Below are 18,633 nucleotides of genomic sequence, written 5' to 3' on the forward strand. Positions count from 1 at the left end.
GCCGGCCCGGGGGCGCCGCGGGTCTGCGGCCGGTGACCCCGTGCTGCTGCGCTCCGGCTGGCCGCGGGCCTGCTTGAGACAGCTAGCGGGTATGTGCACCTCAACCCTGCTCAGATACCCGAGTGTTGTGGGGAATCCCAGGATGTCCTGATCCCGGCTTACTACCTTTCGTACTTGATGTCCTCTGCTCTTTTGCTCTTCATTAAGGATGCTCATCTGTCATAGCATCATGCTGCAGAGAGCTTTGTGGTCTCTCCGTTTGGTGTTTATGACAAGTGAGGCCCCAGCCATGTGTCTGGCTGTGATACAGGGGCACACACCACCTTTTTACTAGGACACTGTACTCTCATGATATTAAACTGGGCAGCCACAATAAGAATTGCATCATATACAGCTTTTCTACTTGCTCCAGATCACTCAGTTTTGCTCAGAAGCTCTTGGTTTCTAACCAGAGTAGGCACCTGCTCCCATACTCCGTAAGCAAAGATACCAGAAAACTAATGCGTACTTTCACCTGTTTATGAAGAGGAAAACCAAAGGACACGTATTACAGTAGGAAAAAACAGTTATCGAGTGTTTATCATGCTTATCTTAATCTCATTTTGCTTCCCAGTCCTTTAAATAAGCGATGATATGAAAACAACTGAGTACTTTCCTACTGAATCAGTCTTTTGTAAATCATGCTTAGGGAAAAAAAGAAAAGGTAGAAACAACAAGGGAAATGGTGACTTAAATGCTAATAACTATGCCACATAAATAGCGTACAACAGAAGTTAAATTGAAAATAGTTCGTTCAGCAAATGCCATGTGACAGGTGCGTATATTCAGTTAATTCATACAAGGTCAGCTTCATTCAAAACCCACATCAACCTGTTAGAAACATCCCGTCTTCGGTATGCTCTGGACTAGAATATGAAAAAATAGCAAACAAAAGACTGCAATTGTATAAGTGAGGGCTCTTCTATCCGATCTGGAATGAGTTACACAGCAGGGATGTTAATATGTGGATGGTACTTATCTATCGTATCTATCTTTCACAGCAGCGTGCAAAAAAAAAAAACATCTGAGAAAGTGGATTTTGTTTGATAGCTGTGGCATAGGTTGAGACTGGCCTTCTGGGGGTGTTAGGGTATCTATTTTTGAGATGGGTGTCTGGATAGGTGTTTAATTAAAGAGGGAAAAATCTAGCAAGTAGCGAGACTGCTGAAGAAAACCTATGATTAGTAATAGGAGCTGGAAAGAGGCATTCTGTACCGGCCCAGTGGGAGCTTACCTATGTGGAATTCAGGAAACTGAGGCAGGGACAAAGTCACTCCAGGTCAGAAGAAATCCTCTTACTGTCAAAAGGACAGTAATTGCATACGTACTTGAAGTTTTACTTGTATTACATGCATTATTTTTAACACCCATAGGATATTAGAACTTGTGTCACTGAAAATACATTGGCTTTCTGAGCCAGTCACCTTTCTGCTCTCCAAAACTGTAATAATCTTAATAACAGGCTTGAAAGGAAGCCATATAAAAGAATGGATGTGACAACTGATAGCTCTGAAGGGGCTCCGGTATGTCCCTCAGTGAATGTACGCTTTGGATAAAAAAGATTTCTAGGAATGATAATGACAGTCAAATTATCACGAAGTAAAGTGAACCCCTCTGGACTGTACTGTAAAAGAAACAGGAGAACTAGAGATCAGAAGTAAGAGATGATTGCAAAAATGAGGCAGAGAATGCACGTTGCATGAGCAGGAAGGAAAAGGTGTTTAAAAATACCTTAAGTCAGAAACCTTTTTGATAGTTTGTATTCATACATTGCTTTCTCAAGCAGGAGTATTTAAGGGTATTTAGAAGAAGTATTCAAAGCACAGCCTTTGTAACAAAACGTAACAATATTAGCCTGGGTCTGAAGAGTGCAAAACAAAGTCAGTCTTTTTTTACTGGAGGGACTTTTCTGGGTGTCAATTAGTTTTGTTTAACAGCCAGCATCAGTAGGAAGCTGCCAGATAGTTGTTAATGTTGCCGTCTCTGGATTTCTTGCAACTTTAAGGGATACAGAGTACTTGCAGAACGTCTTTTGTGACTGCCATCCTTGTCCTATACCATATGTTTTCTTTGACAATTTTGTTTAGTTGGTAGGAAGTAAAAATGCTGGAGCAGTGCTCACGAAAGCTGGCAGGCTCATCTCCTGCAGTTTGCTCAGCGCCACTGTAGCCAGAGAGGAGTCTCCTGGTGACCCTGGAACCCTCATCCAGCAGCACTTCATGCCAAGGCTGTATTACAGAGCTATTCCAGTTCGGTCATCTGACCTCGTCTGTTCACCTTGTGAAACCTTCTTAGACAAATACCTGATATCTTTTTGTACTAAAAAAAGTAATCCTGATGTATGACGGGGTAAATTGCCAGCAGACTGGTGAAGTAAACCATTTCTGATCCATTTCCATTACCTTCTGCAACCCATTTCTCCTACAATTTATTCACATATCTTTTAGGAAATTTTCTTCTGAGAGAAAGGCCTTCAGGAAAATAATCCCAAATATTTTGCTTCATTTTCCCTTTTCTGCAGAAACAGTGTGTTTGTGTGTATGCATGCATGTGCAGGTATGTGTTTATTTACTTATCCTTATGTATACCCACAAATGCGCAGGACAGAGCATTTATCCAAAGAGTTTGCCACCAGCAGAAGAGAGGTTAGCCCCTTCATTTTGCCTGCAAGAGGGTTTCACTCTTAGAACCTCATCCCTGGATTCACTATTACTGGGTGCTTTGGATCAGGATTTGCACTAAAATTCCTGACTTCTATGGAAAATGTTAAGTGTACTTGCTTGGAAGGAAATAGATCAGTTGCTGCCATGCGGGGAAGTGGAGCACAGCCTCAAACAACTCACCCAGCAAATAGCACTGCTGTAACCCCATGCATTCAGAAATCTGTTGCTTTCCTCGTCAGTTTTCTTTGTAACACACTTTCAGAGCTGCTCATGTATTCCGTGATGGGCTAATCTGTAGTTTATGTATTGTATTAAAACTATTACCAAGGGGTTGAGGTGAGGTGCAGTTTATTTAAATGGCTTCCTCAGAAGTGCACTGTTAGCCTCCAGCAGGACAAAATATAGTTTGCAAGTGCAACTGGTGACAGTCTGCTGCTCATGGGAGAGATCAGGCAGATGGCAATATTTTGCAGTATCTGGACCCTCAATGACCTATCTGCAGTGGTCCCTTATTTGCTCTAGTTATCTACTGGAACAAGGGTGCTTCGTCCTTTCACACTACAATGCAGCTGGGCTCTGAATCTTTACTTTCAACTGATGTTGGCTGGGTAATTTTATTTTCAAACACTACTATTAGGCATGCAGACATAGTGTTCAGTGGCATGCAGCTACTTGGAAACTGAACCCAGGCAAGCAGAGTCCAACTGCCAGTTTCTCCTGAAATCACAGGAGAGTTTGTGTCCTGCAGGGAACTGAGCACAGTTCAGTAGCTGGGATCAGGCAGGTGAACTATAAAGGAGGTGATACAGATTTTGGATTCTAATATATATATATTTTTCCTAATAATTGTTCAAAAAACAAACCTTTTTTCTTGTATTTAAATGCATTTCTCTTTGTTTTTCCTTTAAAAAAAATAAAAGTTGCCAGAAAAGCTGAACAAGTCATGAATAATGTATCAAAAAGAATTAGTGAGCTTATCTTCTGTCCATGCCATTTGCAAACTGGTAGGGGGTTAAACATTTTGATTAATACTTTATGAAGCTCATTTTTGGGGTAAGTGTTATTGTCTGGACTTTCAGAACAAGCATTTGGAGGGATTTGGGCCAGGTTTTGTAACCTCATTGTGCCACAGTTCATCTGGCTTTGAAGTGTATTCGGATGCCTGCCTCTGTGTCACAGGACCATAAGAAGAATGTGTGTTTCAGGAGCGCTCTAAGATGAAAGGTGCTGTGCAAGTGCAAAGTATTCCTGTTACTGCTGCTGCCAGAGGTCAGTGACTCACTGAAATCTTACAGGACTTTAGTATCACACAAACAAGGAATCCAGCAAGGTCTTGTAATTAGTGTAGACGATGGCTGTATGCTATTACCACTAGCAAAGTATGAGTATGATGGAAATACTCAATTTGTTTTTAACTAATATGAACTACATGAGATTTTAAATTAAATTAGTAAATTAAGTCGTATCTGAAGGCATCGTATAGAATCAGAAACTAAACCTGCATGAAGTTGTGATTTGCAGGATTTTGATCTGAACACTCGTGCTTCAGAGACTTTCTGTTTCTAGGCAAAGCAGGTCTTCCATGCCAGCCTGAGTCCTACAGCCCTGGCTGCTAAACAGTTATCTGCCGAGCACTTTGAGGTTTCAGGCCAGTGCTAAATGTTCTGCAGACCCTGTGGACAGTTCTTGAGAATACATGGAGTGATTAATTATGCTTACATGGCTACATGGTTACGTGGTTAGTTGCAGTGGGCATTAGATGCCAGACACAACAGTCATACTGAGCATTTGCTAGAGTTTCACAGCAAGCGGCACACAGTGAGATCCGGGGAGAAGTCAAAGATCTAATAAAGCGCTAGCAGACAAAAGCCAAATCTCAGCAGTACATTATTGTTCTTAACTGTAACAAAGATGCATTCTCTCAGTAGCTGAACTGCTAGGTATTTTCATTTAGTAGCATGTATGATACAAAATCAAAAGGAGCCCATTCCTTGCAGTGCTCTGTGCTGCTGTGCTGTAGGATATCTAACCTAGACATAGGATCTGTAGCGTGCTTCATCAGTACCTTTTTTTCATCCAGTCCTCTCCTTCCTTCACAAAATTGATCAGCTCCCTGCTTTCTACCCTCACTGTTCCCTCTGCCCCCCTTCCCCCACCCCAAGTCAGAATTTGCCCAGTAGGTTGTTATAAAACTTCTTAGTCTGTGGGTTGGAAGCTATTCTCCCTAGCAGAAGATTAAGTGGTGTGCTGGGAGAGCAGGGGTATTTACCATATTGCCCTAGTGATCCCCCTTGGGCAGAGGGCTCTTTCTGGACTTATCTCAGTCCTTCACTGGGAAAGAATCATGTTGTGGCCAAGTATTCCAGCTGCATGTTGGGGGACAGGGCACTTGAAGTCTTCCCCTTCCTTCAGTGAAGTCCAGTAGATGAAAACAGCATCAGTAAGGAAAGATATACCCGAAGTCTAATTTTAAAGCATTGTTTCAAAATTTGAGTTTTGAAGGGGTTTTGGACCACCATACTCTGCATCATAGAAGAAAAAGCAAAATTTCTTTTTCTGAGTCAAACTGACCATTCAAATGGTTTCAGATATTTTGTTCATTTCTTTCTCAAAAGCATTTCTGTTTGCATTTGATTTGATCTGAACTCATTTATTTTTAAACTTTGCTCACTTTGTTGCTACATGGATAACTTGGTTGTGTACAAAACCTTGAATGACATGACCAATCTTATGACTGTTTCAAGATAAGTGACTGCTTCTATATGCAAAGAAGGCACAGATGCTAGGCTCCAGCTCTGAAAATATAGATTCTAACTATTAATTGACTTGATCCTACACAAGGCATTTATCCCTTTCTTTGTGTGAGTCTTGTCAGTTCGAAAATAGAGATGTGTTTCACAAGGCAGTTACAAAGTTTATTCCTTCGTGTTTGTAAAACATGGATGTAAGTTGCTGTATAAATAGGAAATGTAAATATAGCTGCCAACTCATGCAGAAACCTCCGTGCGTAAAACTGAGCAATTCCAAACAGATTTTGCTTTGTAGCTACTTTGAGAAATCTGTGATGTTCTTAAATAGCATGTATTACTGCTAAGCTCAATTCCAGTTTAAATGGCATATTAGAACATGCATTTGTGCAAAAGAGAAAAGGAAAATTTGTGATGACCTTAGATTTCAATGAATTAATCAAACTAGATATTGATACCTCATCCTTTCAGTACATGGAATGCTGTGGATTTTGGGGAGGGAGAAGTAGGAACATTAATATGCAAGTACACTATCAGATTATACTTTCTTCTGCTTGCTTCATTTTCTACTGACGTGTTCCTGTAGCTATGGTATAGGCTGCTGCTGCCTCTTCCAATAACCGTTAGCTTGAGAATTAAAAAGAATGGCCATAAGAACAAGAGACCTGAATGACCCATGAACTTCTGCTTCTGAAACAGCAAAGCTCTGCAGTTCTCCACCTTCTGTTTGCTCTGTGGTATCACTCCTGTGGAAGATTTTGCACAGAGCCTTGTTACCCTACATTAGTGTTTGTTTGCATGTGCAGTTTTTCTTGATTAGTTCCTTTCTGATATACAGTAAAATAAAAGTGCCTGCATAAAATGTTAACTACAAATTAATTCAAGGTGTAAACAAGCCTTTGGTTTCAAGGAATGCTGAAGTACAGCATTGCTATTTGTGAACGCAGTTGATTTCCATACCCATTTCAAGAGCATACTGGGAAAGACAAAGGAAAAATACTGGAGAGTAAACAACAGTTTGCTAAAAATAAAACATAGTGTTAGAATGGAATGAAATCATATTTAATTATTTTCTCCAATATTATGCGAGTAATTCAGTTTCTTGTTTGGCAGGAGTATTACTGCTGGAAAAAGGGTGATGGCATGCCCAGTTTGCTTTGCTGATATGGCACCATTTCTTGTTGGTGGCTCGACAAGAGTCCAGCTTTTAGTGTGGGAAGTGTTTTGACTGCATTGTTGGAACTGGCAAGAATAAACTGTAAGGCACAACTTAATTTCAAATGACTCACTCTAGAGAGCTCTTTTGCTTTGCGATTGGATTGCTACGGCCGTTGTTTCCAACCTTTTTCAATTTTACTGCTCTGAAAATCTTCCAGTGGAGATGCAGAAAGAACATCCATACAAGTTGTATGGCATATTAGTATTTACATTTTTCTTAGTTACTTGCCCCTGATATCTTGTACGTAGTTTTTTTAGTACAGGGTTTTGTGGGCCATATGTCAAACACAACACCCTAACTGTGACTATTTTTTTTTCCTGAATAAAGTCAGATAAATAGGGTGTGTAGACACAAGGGGCAAAATTTCACTGCATCCACTGTTGTTTTTAGTGACAATATTTGATATTTTACTTCCCTGAAAATATAGAATTTATGTTTATATTTTATTAGATTGTTTTCCCTATTTGCGTAGTAGTCTCACTGTGTTTGCCCTTCTTTCATTCTGCTGCAAACCAGGGACCAGTGTCTTAATTTTATAACCTTTGTGTCTGTGAATGGCAGCTGCTGCTTCTATAGCCATGGTGAGTAAGGTGAGCTGAACTGAGGCAGGCCTCAGACAGCTCCCTGCCTGTTACGAAGATTTTCACTGCTGTGCCATACCAGTACGCTCCAAGAAGTTGGGAGCCTTTGATCTGGAACTGTAGTTCTGCAGATGAAAGACAGGCTTGCACAAGTCCAGCCATTACCATTCCCTCTGCCACCAATTAAAAAGTGTTTAGCACATTTGAAGAGAAAATAAGTAGTTAACAATATTACAGTATTACAGGGCAGGAAGACACTTCACATTTTCAGTTCTGTTAATAGGGAATGAAATGTCAGTTACATAAGGAGAAATATTATACAAATGAAATATTTATAGCTTGGACAAAAAAAGGAAAAACTTCATAGCTGTCTGCAGTTCTATGAACTGCAGTGTGATTATGGAGGAGAAGAAACAGTGTTAGCTAGGTCAATGCTGCAGAGGAGAACGTGTCCCAGAGCAATAAAAGAGTTTGAAGCAATTAAACATAATTTAGACCAAAAAGGTTTCCAGATAATTTTTCCAGGTAAAATGCAGTAGTTGTTCCAGCTCATACATTATTTAGTTCTAAAATATGTTGGCATGAAGAGTGCTAGGCTTTAGATGGCATTAGATGTTGGTGACATTTTACATAGGCTCAAATTCAGTGAATTGCTGAAAGCAGATAATATTGTCATCAATGTAACGTACTGCACATGATAAATCAAACCTGAAGACCACTCTCTCTGGTGAGAGAGTCAAGCAACTGGGAATCTGTGAACTTCTCAAAAATGATCAGCGCAATCTAGAAGGGCAGTGTAGTTAAGAACAGTTAACATGTCCTCTTCCTAGTATCTTGTACAGCTCAGAGGTTTGGAATTTCTGATATTAATTTCAATCACTTTGGCTTTTGTGTTTATGATACGGTTTTCTTACATGATAATATTCTATTTTTAACACAACAATTCCCAAGTTGAATGTACAGAGATGGCTTATTAGGAAATCAGTTATGTACTTAATTAAGTATTGACTTTGAGGTCCCTGTCATGTTCATTTCAGAAGTGTGCAGTAGAACAGCACACTTTGCTACCTGAGCAAGCAATATGCAACTCTAGAGTCTTGGGGGCAGAGCTGGGGAAAAAAATGCAAACAATTTGAGGGTCTCGGGATCCAAGGAGCCTTCCAGTATGAAGGAAATTGAGTGTTGGAATTTCCTCAGTGTGGAAAGAAGAGAGATCTTACCTCTCATTTTACAATGGAGGTTTGCAGGATGTTTTAAAGGACTTAAGGAGATAGCTTCCTTAAGACACTCAGCAGACACAAAGGGTGTTTTGGTTACTGTGTTGACATAAAGTGCATGTCCTTTCCAGTCTTGTACCTTGAAATACAGTAGTCTTTTCAGTTCACTACTGTGGTTCATTTGCTTTGCCTTGTTGTCTCTTGGATACTGAAACAGTTTAGTTACATGGGCATCCCATCTGCTCACAGGTAGCTACCAATCTGTGACTTGAGCAGGGAGGGGCATCATACTAGGTCCTGTGCACATGGATTTCCCAGTTAATTTGCTGGCAGCAGAGGGAAGGCAGGGCTCAGAGCCCTTGTTCCAGTCTCAGCCTCTGGAAGGGATGTGTGGGCAAGCACATCTCTCCTTGTTTTCATCTCCTTCAAACTCTTGCCTTCCTTGAGGGATCACATCTTGATTGTCTCAGACAGTCATTTGGTCCTTGCCCAGTTATTAGCTTTTGTAATTTACTCCATCAAACCACCCCACTTCCTCACCCACTCTAGCATTCTGGAAATGACTTAGAACACTTGAGTTAATTGCAATCCACTGACCAAGAGGCTGCTTAAGGAGAGGAGTTCAAACCTGCTGCCAGTGATAGCAGGAAGAACCTGCTAAACATGGGACGTGCTTGGGAGGACAGTTGGTTTCCCTCATTCACTAGCACCCGTGCACTGTCTGTAGGCTGCCCCACAGTTGGTGGGGAATAAATCTTCCCTTCTCAGTGTATGGATCATCTTCTCTATCAAACTTCAATTTTACCATCTCTTGTTCATACTTTTTTTGAAGCCCATTAAAATAACCTCAGTTTTTTTTATCACAGAGGCGTTTCTGGCCATTTTACTCTGCTCTTCAATAGTACAAAATGAGTGATAACATGTAGGCAGAAGTCTAGTGTGGCAGCATGATCAGCTTGCCCATGTTTATGTCGAGTCATGACGGTTTCACAGTCTGAAGCATTTGCTTTAGAAGAGAAAGGAAGTTTAAACCATAAAACATTTTTAAGATCCACAAAAACCTTTCTATTTGCTCCAGGTAAATACCTTTCTCAATTGCTTCTCTAATACAAAAGATTAATGCATATAAACATGCACATAGAGTCTTTTTTGTGAGCATGAAAAGAGAATACATTTACAGAAAAATGGTTCACTGAATGGTCCTAAGTACTGTGCTGATTACTCACTACCTTGCATGTGAGACAAGGAGGTTACAGAAAGGACAAAAGCTGCATGTGGAACTATCTAGGTATTTTCATGTGTGCATGACTGCCTCCTGTAGTTTGAGACACCTCTGGTTACATGCTAGAGTGGTGGTTGCATGTGCAAACGTGGCTTTATTTTTGAATAATTGATTTTCTACATGAATCTCATCTTCTTGAAATATAACCTTGAAGCACTCCTGCTCATGTCACCACTGTTCTTTATATACTTGTGGGCAGACATTTTGCTTCAGAGCTTTTTATTTCAAAGCATGAAAGCATGACGACCTTTCAGCATTCACCGGCTTGTTCTTATATGAGCTTTCTGAGATATAATCAACGGTCTACTGGTTAGGACATACTCCAGCATTGTAATCATCTTTGGAAGAGCTTTCTTCAGCAATGCCTTCTGGATTTGTTATAAGCACTGTTGTTGTTGTTTGTTTTTTCCTGCTGATACTGATCAGAGGCCAAAATTTCTCTCTTCAATAAATTTATGAGAAAACACAGCAGGTAGCCTGCTTGACATTTTCTTATTCTAGGGTTGGCCTATTGGTTAGCTTTGAATCACTGTCCAGAAATGACCTGTGCAGCTGTGGGCTAGCTTCTCCAATTCACAGCGTCCCTTTTTTGTCATCTGCAATCTCCAGCCTCCTTATGAGCAGTTGTATTGCTAAAGACATCTTAGCTAGCAAAGGCACAATCCTTGCCTCTGAACTTAGTGAGGAGAATGTATGTTAAGCTGCATATTTGTGAGGGTTCACTCAGGCTTGTGGTAATCTGCAAATGTGGGTTCTTCTGTATTGAATGTATCTACTGATTTAAAGGTGGAAAATGGGGCAAGTGGTTAAAGAAAGGTCTAGATTAAGGAGGAATCTGCAGGAAAGAAAAAAACTGCCAACTTTTGCTTTAGCAGTACCAGCACATCCCAGAAGTGTGCAACTAATGCCTGTCTCAAGTCACAAGAGCTTTTCACCTCAGAAGAAAAACTAAGATATTTACATACCATGTGGCTGTGGGGCCATACTTTCATGACTGATATCTTGCTGAATAACAGACATTTTTTCCTCCTCATTCTGCTCTAAGTCTAAAGCAGACAAAGCCAGTATAATCTAAGTATAAACTTAGATTAACAAGAAGGCAGTTGGCTTCTCTATGACCACTACAGAGGAGAATGTTAAGCAATACAAGTCCAACTGGTGATAAAGGATATTCTGCCTTGAACTGTAGAAATATATGGAAAGAAAATCATGACTCACTACTATCCCTGATCTTTTTTCAAGTGCAGATAATTATAGTAGCTGCACCCCAAAAGAAGCCATTATATATCAATAGTGATATCTAGAAGAGTTTGCCTTACCTCTTGAGAACTCTTGAGTGTGAGCTGCATGGCAAGAAATAAGTCAATTGCTTATGCATGTCTACAGCTGGAAGAATAAAGAGTGTTTTAAGGTTTTTTAGTCTTAACAGGCTCATAGCATTAGGGACTCTAAACACTTTGTTGTTGACACAGGGTAGGGGGGAGTGATACACAAACAGCTTGGAATGATTACAAAGAAAGAGAGATTAGTAGCCATTTTGCAAGAGGTTATTAGTGCAACTTCTAGGAGTTGGTTTCAAAGACAGCTTCAAACTTTAGCATCTCTCGTTTGCTCTCTGTAAGGAGTAGTGCCTCTGTCTCGTGACATTTAGCATCAAATACACGTCTTTCTGTTTTGACTAGACAAGATTCTGTAAGCCTCAAGTCTACTGTGTCTGCCCCTTTGCTTCATGATTCCTTTGTGAAAGCAAGAAAACAACCCATTGAGAAAGAGACAGGATATAAAAATAAGGAGCCCTTGCATATCACTCAATCCTTTTTTTTCCCTTTCACTGCATGGTATTGCACCAATGAAACACAAGAAGCCATCTGCAGCCTGACAAGTTGAATCCAAGAGGACCTACCATCATCAGTTTAAGCTTCTACTACGCATTTTGGCTTCTTGCTTACATATGTTTATGTAAAAGTGGCTGTGTGTCACATCATCTGCCTTCAGCTGAGCCCACCGTCAGGTCCTGTGCCTCGCTGGCTCCAACACTGGACAGCTCCTGAGCTCCTCAGCCACCACTCCTTTCTGTAGCGTCATTGACTAACGTTCTAGTCTCCAGAGCTGTCTGTAATCTTCAGGGACCTGCTAACTTGCTGCCATCTCATAAATCAAATTTTCCTTTGCTGTGCCTTTTCCAAGGGCTTCCCTCAGAGTATGTTCTCTGAGCGTTTGCAGGCAAACTGCCACCATGGTAATGACAGCAAGGTTCCCATTGCTAAGCCCCTCATAAACAAGAGGCCCAGCTCCAGAAGAGGAATGCTTAACTTGACATCTTTTTGATACCTGTGTGCTCTGATTTTAGCCCAAGCTAAGCACATGCACTGGTATTTATATCGTACGACGCAGCAAGGCTTTAGGTTAAGAATGTGTGCTTTGCAAAGCTACAGGACTTTATGTAGCAAACAGTCCATGCTTGCCTCTTCTTACTCCTGCAAACATGCAGTTGTGGTGCCAGGAAACCTGCTGTCTGGCTAACTTTATTTCTCCTTCCCATCCCACTGTGCCTGAGTAAGCTCTGGGTCAGTGTTGTTCAGAGGCTTTCTCTCCTAGCTGGCATGTTGTAGTGTTGGCAAGATGTGGATGTGACTGCTCTGCCACTGCCAGTGACCTGTGGCCCCCTCTTGTCCTCACCCCAGTTGCTTGTTTTAGATTCCTGCTCAGCACGATGCTGTGTAGGGGGAACAGTGAAATTTTTCTCTCTGCAAGCTAGCATCTGATGACACATGGTGAGTGCCTGCTCTCCTCACTGCTTTTTTAAGATGTTGCACACAAAGGTCAAAGTGATTATTCTCTCACTAAGTCTTAAAGCCAATTTCTGGATCACAGACGAGAATATCATTGCCTGCATTCCTTACATGACTGCTCATCCTGCTGTAGCTGACCGATGTTTTCTTACCTGCAAGGTCGGAGATAAAGATGTTGAAGTGCTGAGGGAATCTAATCTCACCAAAGCCTCTTTTGGATCACAGAATCATTCTGCTCTTTGGTGTATTCTTTTAAAAGCAATTCTTTTTGGAAGCCTGGGAGAAGCATGTCGAACTCAGTCATTTGTAAATGTCATGAATATATTGTGTGAGGCATTCCAGATGTTGTGAAGTAGGTGTTCAGGGTAGGTTTCAGAAAGAGATGTATCCATTGTAAACTTGTGCAGCTGAATTTCATCTTGAGGGAATTTGGTGATGTTTATAACCATTCTTAACAATATAAATATTTTTAAAATGCTATCTATAATTTGATTTCAGACATTTTCAGGTCATAAGTAAATTAGTAAGCTTGTTCCAAATCAGAGATGAATGACACAAACAACATGATGTGAGTCAGACCCATTACCTCTTCTAAATTAAACTTGTCCTAAGCCAAGATTGATCTTAAGACTGTGAAAATCTCCCCTCTTCACAGAAACTGATGACATTTCTAGTTTTATAGTGAAGAAAAAGTAAAGCAGAAGAGCTGGGGACCAGTAAAGAAGCAACAAGCTGACTAGCATGCAGGAAAGAACGAAAATATTTAACAAGGAGTAAGTACTCTGAATAAAAAAGTTACTGAAATAACAGCTTCCGGGGATAGATTTTTTGGCTTGCCTAGCACTCCCAAGAGTTCAGATTGTAGATTTCTATGTTTACCAAAGTAGGTTCATCTCCTAATGAAAATGAATGGGTGTTTCTCTACTGCAAACTGTTTGAAATATCACTGCAAAGGGCTTCTGTTCTCTGGAAAAAGAAAGAAGTATATGAAATACACAAGGATGACATAAAGGGGAGAAAATTGAAAAGCGTGGAGGATTTATCTGATGGTCTGCCTCCCAGCAGAGATAAAAAAAAAATATATTAGTATATGACTCAACTGAGATTTCATCTGGGGTTCTTCACGCAGTTCATGGCTGGACATGCTTAAAGCAGGTCAATTGAAACTTGTTCAAAAGATTAGGGAAAAAAAAAACAAAACAGCAAAACAAAACCCTCCAACAATTAGTTTCATTTCTTATTATCTTATCTGGGAAGGAGAAGCTGAAAGAACTTGATTACTGTATTCCAGCGAAGATGATCAGAGCATGAATAAGGTTGTTCTTTGGAGATGGATAAGGTAAGGTGTTTGCCTACCCACAGACAAGAGCAAGCTGAGTAGCAGTATTTGAGTATAAACAGAAAGGGAGTACTTTAATGCTGGAAATGAGGAAGGCTTCAGGCTACCAAAAGAATAAGGGCTCTGGACAGATCAGGGACAGGCAAACTGAACTATATGGTTTTAAGATTGAGTTAATGTCCATTCTGTTGCACATGTCCCAGAAGCACAGCAAAGAACTGAAGCCTATGCTCTTGGAAGAAGGAAGAAGAACTTGGTACAGATCACTACCATTTTATATATATCTATCTCCAATATATGATCCATATATCTAAAAGAAGAGAATCCTTTAGTGGAGTTTCAAGAAATCAGATGCTCTCACTTTAGACTGTGCTGTTGTAGTCATTATCTAAGAGAACCTGCCAGTTCAGTTTAAGCCCTAATTTTGAAAGCTTTTTTTTTTTTATAGCATATTTTCAAAATCTAACTGAATATGCAGCAGCTCTAAAATACTGTTTTTAATACCTTTTTTTTTTCCCAAAAGAAATCATTGCTTACAAGAGACCCACACAAAACCACTAACTGTTCTCCTGGAGGAACAGCAGATAATTAGGATGCCTGGTTCCCGGAAACACAAGATGTCCCCTCACCCAGAGCTGTGGAGGCAGGGCTGCTGCTTCTGCTGCACTGACATTACGGCTGGTGCTGGCACGGGTGAACAAATGAAGCTCTGTTCATTTTATGCTCCAGCAGAATGAGCGTGGGGGTGGGGGGGTGACAGGAGAGAGATGAGCTTGAGGATGGAGGCTGCTCAATCACATGAGGAAAAATATAATGAGAGAAGACAAAGGAGATTCAAGTTCATAAAGAAGGATTTTTGAAGATAACATGTTAAACAAAATTTGCAAGGGTTTAGCAATGCCCTTTTATCACTGTTCACAGGGTAGCTTATCTGTTCATTTCTTCTATTTTGCATGCTAATGATAAATCAAAGCCGAGCTTCAGTGTTTGCTTTGTCATTGCCATTGAGCCTGATTTAGGATAATCTCAATACATGAAATACCTTCCCATTTTTTCTTCGCCTATGTGTTCTCCCAGCATTCCAAATAGCAGGCAAGCATTCTGGTTTGAAAATCCTTTTAAACATTGCTGCTATAGCATATTCTTAGTAATATTCAGAAGTGCCTAAAGAACACTGAAGGGGAAAGCATGCAGTCTACACTAAGAGAGAATTGCTTAACTCCCTTAAGGCACTTTGAAAATCACAGTCTGTGTATTTCCATCTGTTTGAATTACGCTGCTTTAGTCCTTCTGAAAGCAAAGCAACCGCAATTACAGTAATGACCCATTACAAGAAAAATATCTATCACAAGCTCTATACGATGCAGTATATTCACTTTGGAAATGTGACATTTTAGAAACAAGGGTATTAAATATGCTGGTGTCTGCATAAATGCAGTGACCAAGAAGCTCTAGTTATGTCACTCTAGTTAATTAAAAATGAGCTTATAAAATGATTTTATGATTTGAATGGAACAAGGTGTCTTGTAAGAAGAGCAAATGATGAGACACTAGAGGCTTACTTCTGTGTATCAGAAGCTTAGCTTCCTCATCTAGTTGAATCAAGATTGAGGTAAAAGGGAATTGTGTTTGGTTAGGGTGTTTCTGGGTTCTTTTTAGCTGTGTCACGTGTTTCTGAGTGTCTGAGTGCTGACTAAGCACTCTGCTTACAGTAAAGAGAAGCAAACAGACAGAGCATCAGGAGCATAGTATCTGCTTCAGCCTGCTGGCCACTCTGCCCCTGCTCCATGTTCAACACTGCCAAAGAGGAGCAGCCTGGGAGAGGGTTTTGTCTGAGTCTGCCTTCCATGGTACAAGCAGGGATGTGAATCCTTCTGCCACTCTTGTTCTCAAGGACTTTTTTCAAATCCCATGCTTTTATGATTGTGAAGAAATGTTTGTATTGCAGGACTGGCAGTATGCCCTGGCCTATGTGCAAGGGGACTGGATGTGTACAACGAAGAGAGGATTCCTGTCCCCAAAATACACTGGGATTAATTAGTGTTGGCACTTAACAGGTTTTTACAAAGTAGTAGCCTTTGTCTCCAACCATCCCCAGCTCTGGATGTCTCAGAATGAGGCTGGAATCCTTACAGTGCACTCAGTTGTGCATATTCTGTCCCAATGGGGACAATTCTTCCACAAGTAGAGTAGCAGGTCTGTTTACTGCACAGTTTACACCCTAGACTCAGTGAAGTTTAAGTCTTTCTACAGTGTGGCTGTGCTCATCATCTCTAATGATCATTCTTCATTGCTAGACTACATGTATGTGAAAAATGGTGCAGTTTGGGTATTTTCCTGAATATATGCCCCTCATTGAGAGAGGCACAATGCTCACAAAAGCTATTGGTAGATAGAAAACTCCTTAGAATTTGGAGAAAATGTTTTTGTTTGTTTGTTTGTTTGTTTTTTCAGTCTTTAAAGATTGTGATCTTTTTAATTCACTGTTGGTAGGGAATTAGAAATTTGCTGTATCATTGTTAACTAAGCAGAATAAAGACCATCTGCAAATAGAAATTGATGCTGCCTGTACAAAGAGGTTTCAACCACTGAAACTATGGAATCATCAGAAATAATCTGCTCTAGGAACATGAATATTGTGCACAATGATGAGCTTCCAGAAAAGCAGAGGTCTAGGAAAAAGGATGAAGAGGAATATAACATGACATAAAAGCAGCTCCAGTTCTTACAGGCTCACTAGAAAATTGTGGTTGTCTGTAATGTCTGATATCCCCAGAAAAAATACCTCAAGATCCATGATAAATAAATGCAGTCCTAATCCAAAACAATCTGTAGAGTTTCCATACGCTTGGTGGGAACTTCTTGCACATTAACACTGAAGCCATGCAAAAACATGACCTTGAAAGTGAACAGGAGGAGGAGATTTTTAGAAAGGATAACTTATCTTCTTAATGACACCAAAGAATAAGACACTCAGGAGAAACCCAATAGCATCAGCTGTAAAGGTCTCATTACCACTGTCAAGGATGAAAAAGAAGGCCTTTAAGAAAGAGAGGCAATAAATTTGCTTTCCAACTCCTTTATCACCCATTACATAGAAAGCCTGAGGGAGTGACATCTTACAATTGGAAAGAGCCTTAATGGCCCAAAACTCAGCCCAGATCTTGGAACAAAAGCTATAGTCATCACATTTCTTTGCTTTCAGGACAAAGAACTTATTATGTAAAAAGCAGAATAAAACTCAAGAGCTCGGGATATGCCAATAAGCAAATCTTTCTTTACTCAGACAAGAAAAAAGAAAAGATCAGGCGGGAGGAACAAATGCAAGTTTTCAAACAGCAGTCTGTTAGCCAGTCAGACCAGTGTGGATTTAGGATGAAGGTCCACCATTTTTCACCTACAGGGAATTAGGTCATCTTTTCCCCTTACATTTTCACTTGTATAATCAAAGCCATTGGCTCTAACAGTTCTTGCAGAAGTTTGTGCTGTAGTAAGAGCCAGGGAGTTGTAATTCTTCATATAACACGGGTCAACTTTATTTACTTCCAGTAGTATAGAGTTGAAATCATTACGAAGTGCCTATTGCATATTAATAGTGTTTCAGAAAAAAGGGAGATGAAAGAGAAACTGGTGGTTGAAATACTTGTCTTTGTATTACTGTCTTAAAAATACCATTGTCTTGTACTAACGCTGTCACCAGGTATTTTTTGCCATAGACCAAGAACTCAGTAATGAAAAAGGAAAGTGGCCAGCACTGACCAGAAAAAGAGGCAGCAGCAATGTGCAAGAAGGCGTCTTTATTAGTTCGCTGTTACCAGATCATCCTAGTGGGACTGCGGGATGTCAGTCGTAGAAAACAGTAGCAAAATCACACAGATTTTAATGAAAGTAACAAGACAAGGCAAAGGAAGTGTTTTTACTGCTCTAATAGACTGATCTTTGTAATAGAAGTTTAACTCTGTGGAGCAATCATTACCACTATAATAAGACGCTCTCAGGAAACAATCTGCTGTCACTGGGTCTTCAAGATGTGCGGGCTGCTGGATCTCCTTCCAAACAAGCTGGTTTTGCCTACCAGTGGAACTGGCTCAGTTGTATTTATAATACTAATATCAGAAACAGAAAAGAGGATTAGTTCAGCCAAATTTAGTAACAGGTTGTGAACAAACCTTAGACATCTCAAAATCAGAATGGCTATGCAAGAGCTGTAGAGAGCAAACAGTATCAGTCACAGTATTGTGTTTCAGAAAAAAAAGACTAATGGAAAAAGTTGCTGGTGATGAGACGATATAGCCCTGAACAAATATGTAGTCCTATTCAAAGAAAGAAAAATGCCTCTGCTGTCAATTAAAGTGATTTACTCAATTCATCACATTTAACAAGCCTGTATTTCAGCTTTTTCCATAGAGTTACAGTATCTGTTAAGTGGTGAACAGTGCAGATTTATAGATTCTAAAGCAAAGCTTAACGTAAAAATTATTAAGTGTTCTTGTGCATAGGAGAGGATTATTTCGTTATGATGTCTTGGTTGACTTACTGTATCTTGTATCTGGAGAATGCAGACTTTGAAAACAGTGCAGTTTTTGTTTTTAAATACACATTGCTGTAGTTCAGTAACAGTATTCTGTATGTTAAAGCCATGTTTCATTCTAGATCATATAGGCTGTTGTTTTTTAGTATCTGAAAATCTAGCATCTTCTATTTAAAAAATACCACAGAATGTATAAATTGTTTTCTTTTTCTTTTCTTTTTTT

The 18,633-nt window shown here is 40.0% G+C and overlaps 1 protein-coding gene across 1 annotated transcript in view; it reads left to right on the forward strand.

Annotated features, from left to right (window-relative positions):
• The window catches only part of ANKH (ANKH inorganic pyrophosphate transport regulator), a 101,431-nt gene that overhangs the window by 518 nt on the left and 82,280 nt on the right, over positions 1–18,633 (forward strand). The window lies entirely within an intron of this gene.

Source organism: Meleagris gallopavo, chromosome 3, assembly GCF_000146605.3.
Source record: "Meleagris gallopavo isolate NT-WF06-2002-E0010 breed Aviagen turkey brand Nicholas breeding stock chromosome 3, Turkey_5.1, whole genome shotgun sequence".
In the NCBI taxonomy this organism is placed as follows: Eukaryota; Metazoa; Chordata; class Aves; order Galliformes; family Phasianidae; genus Meleagris; species Meleagris gallopavo.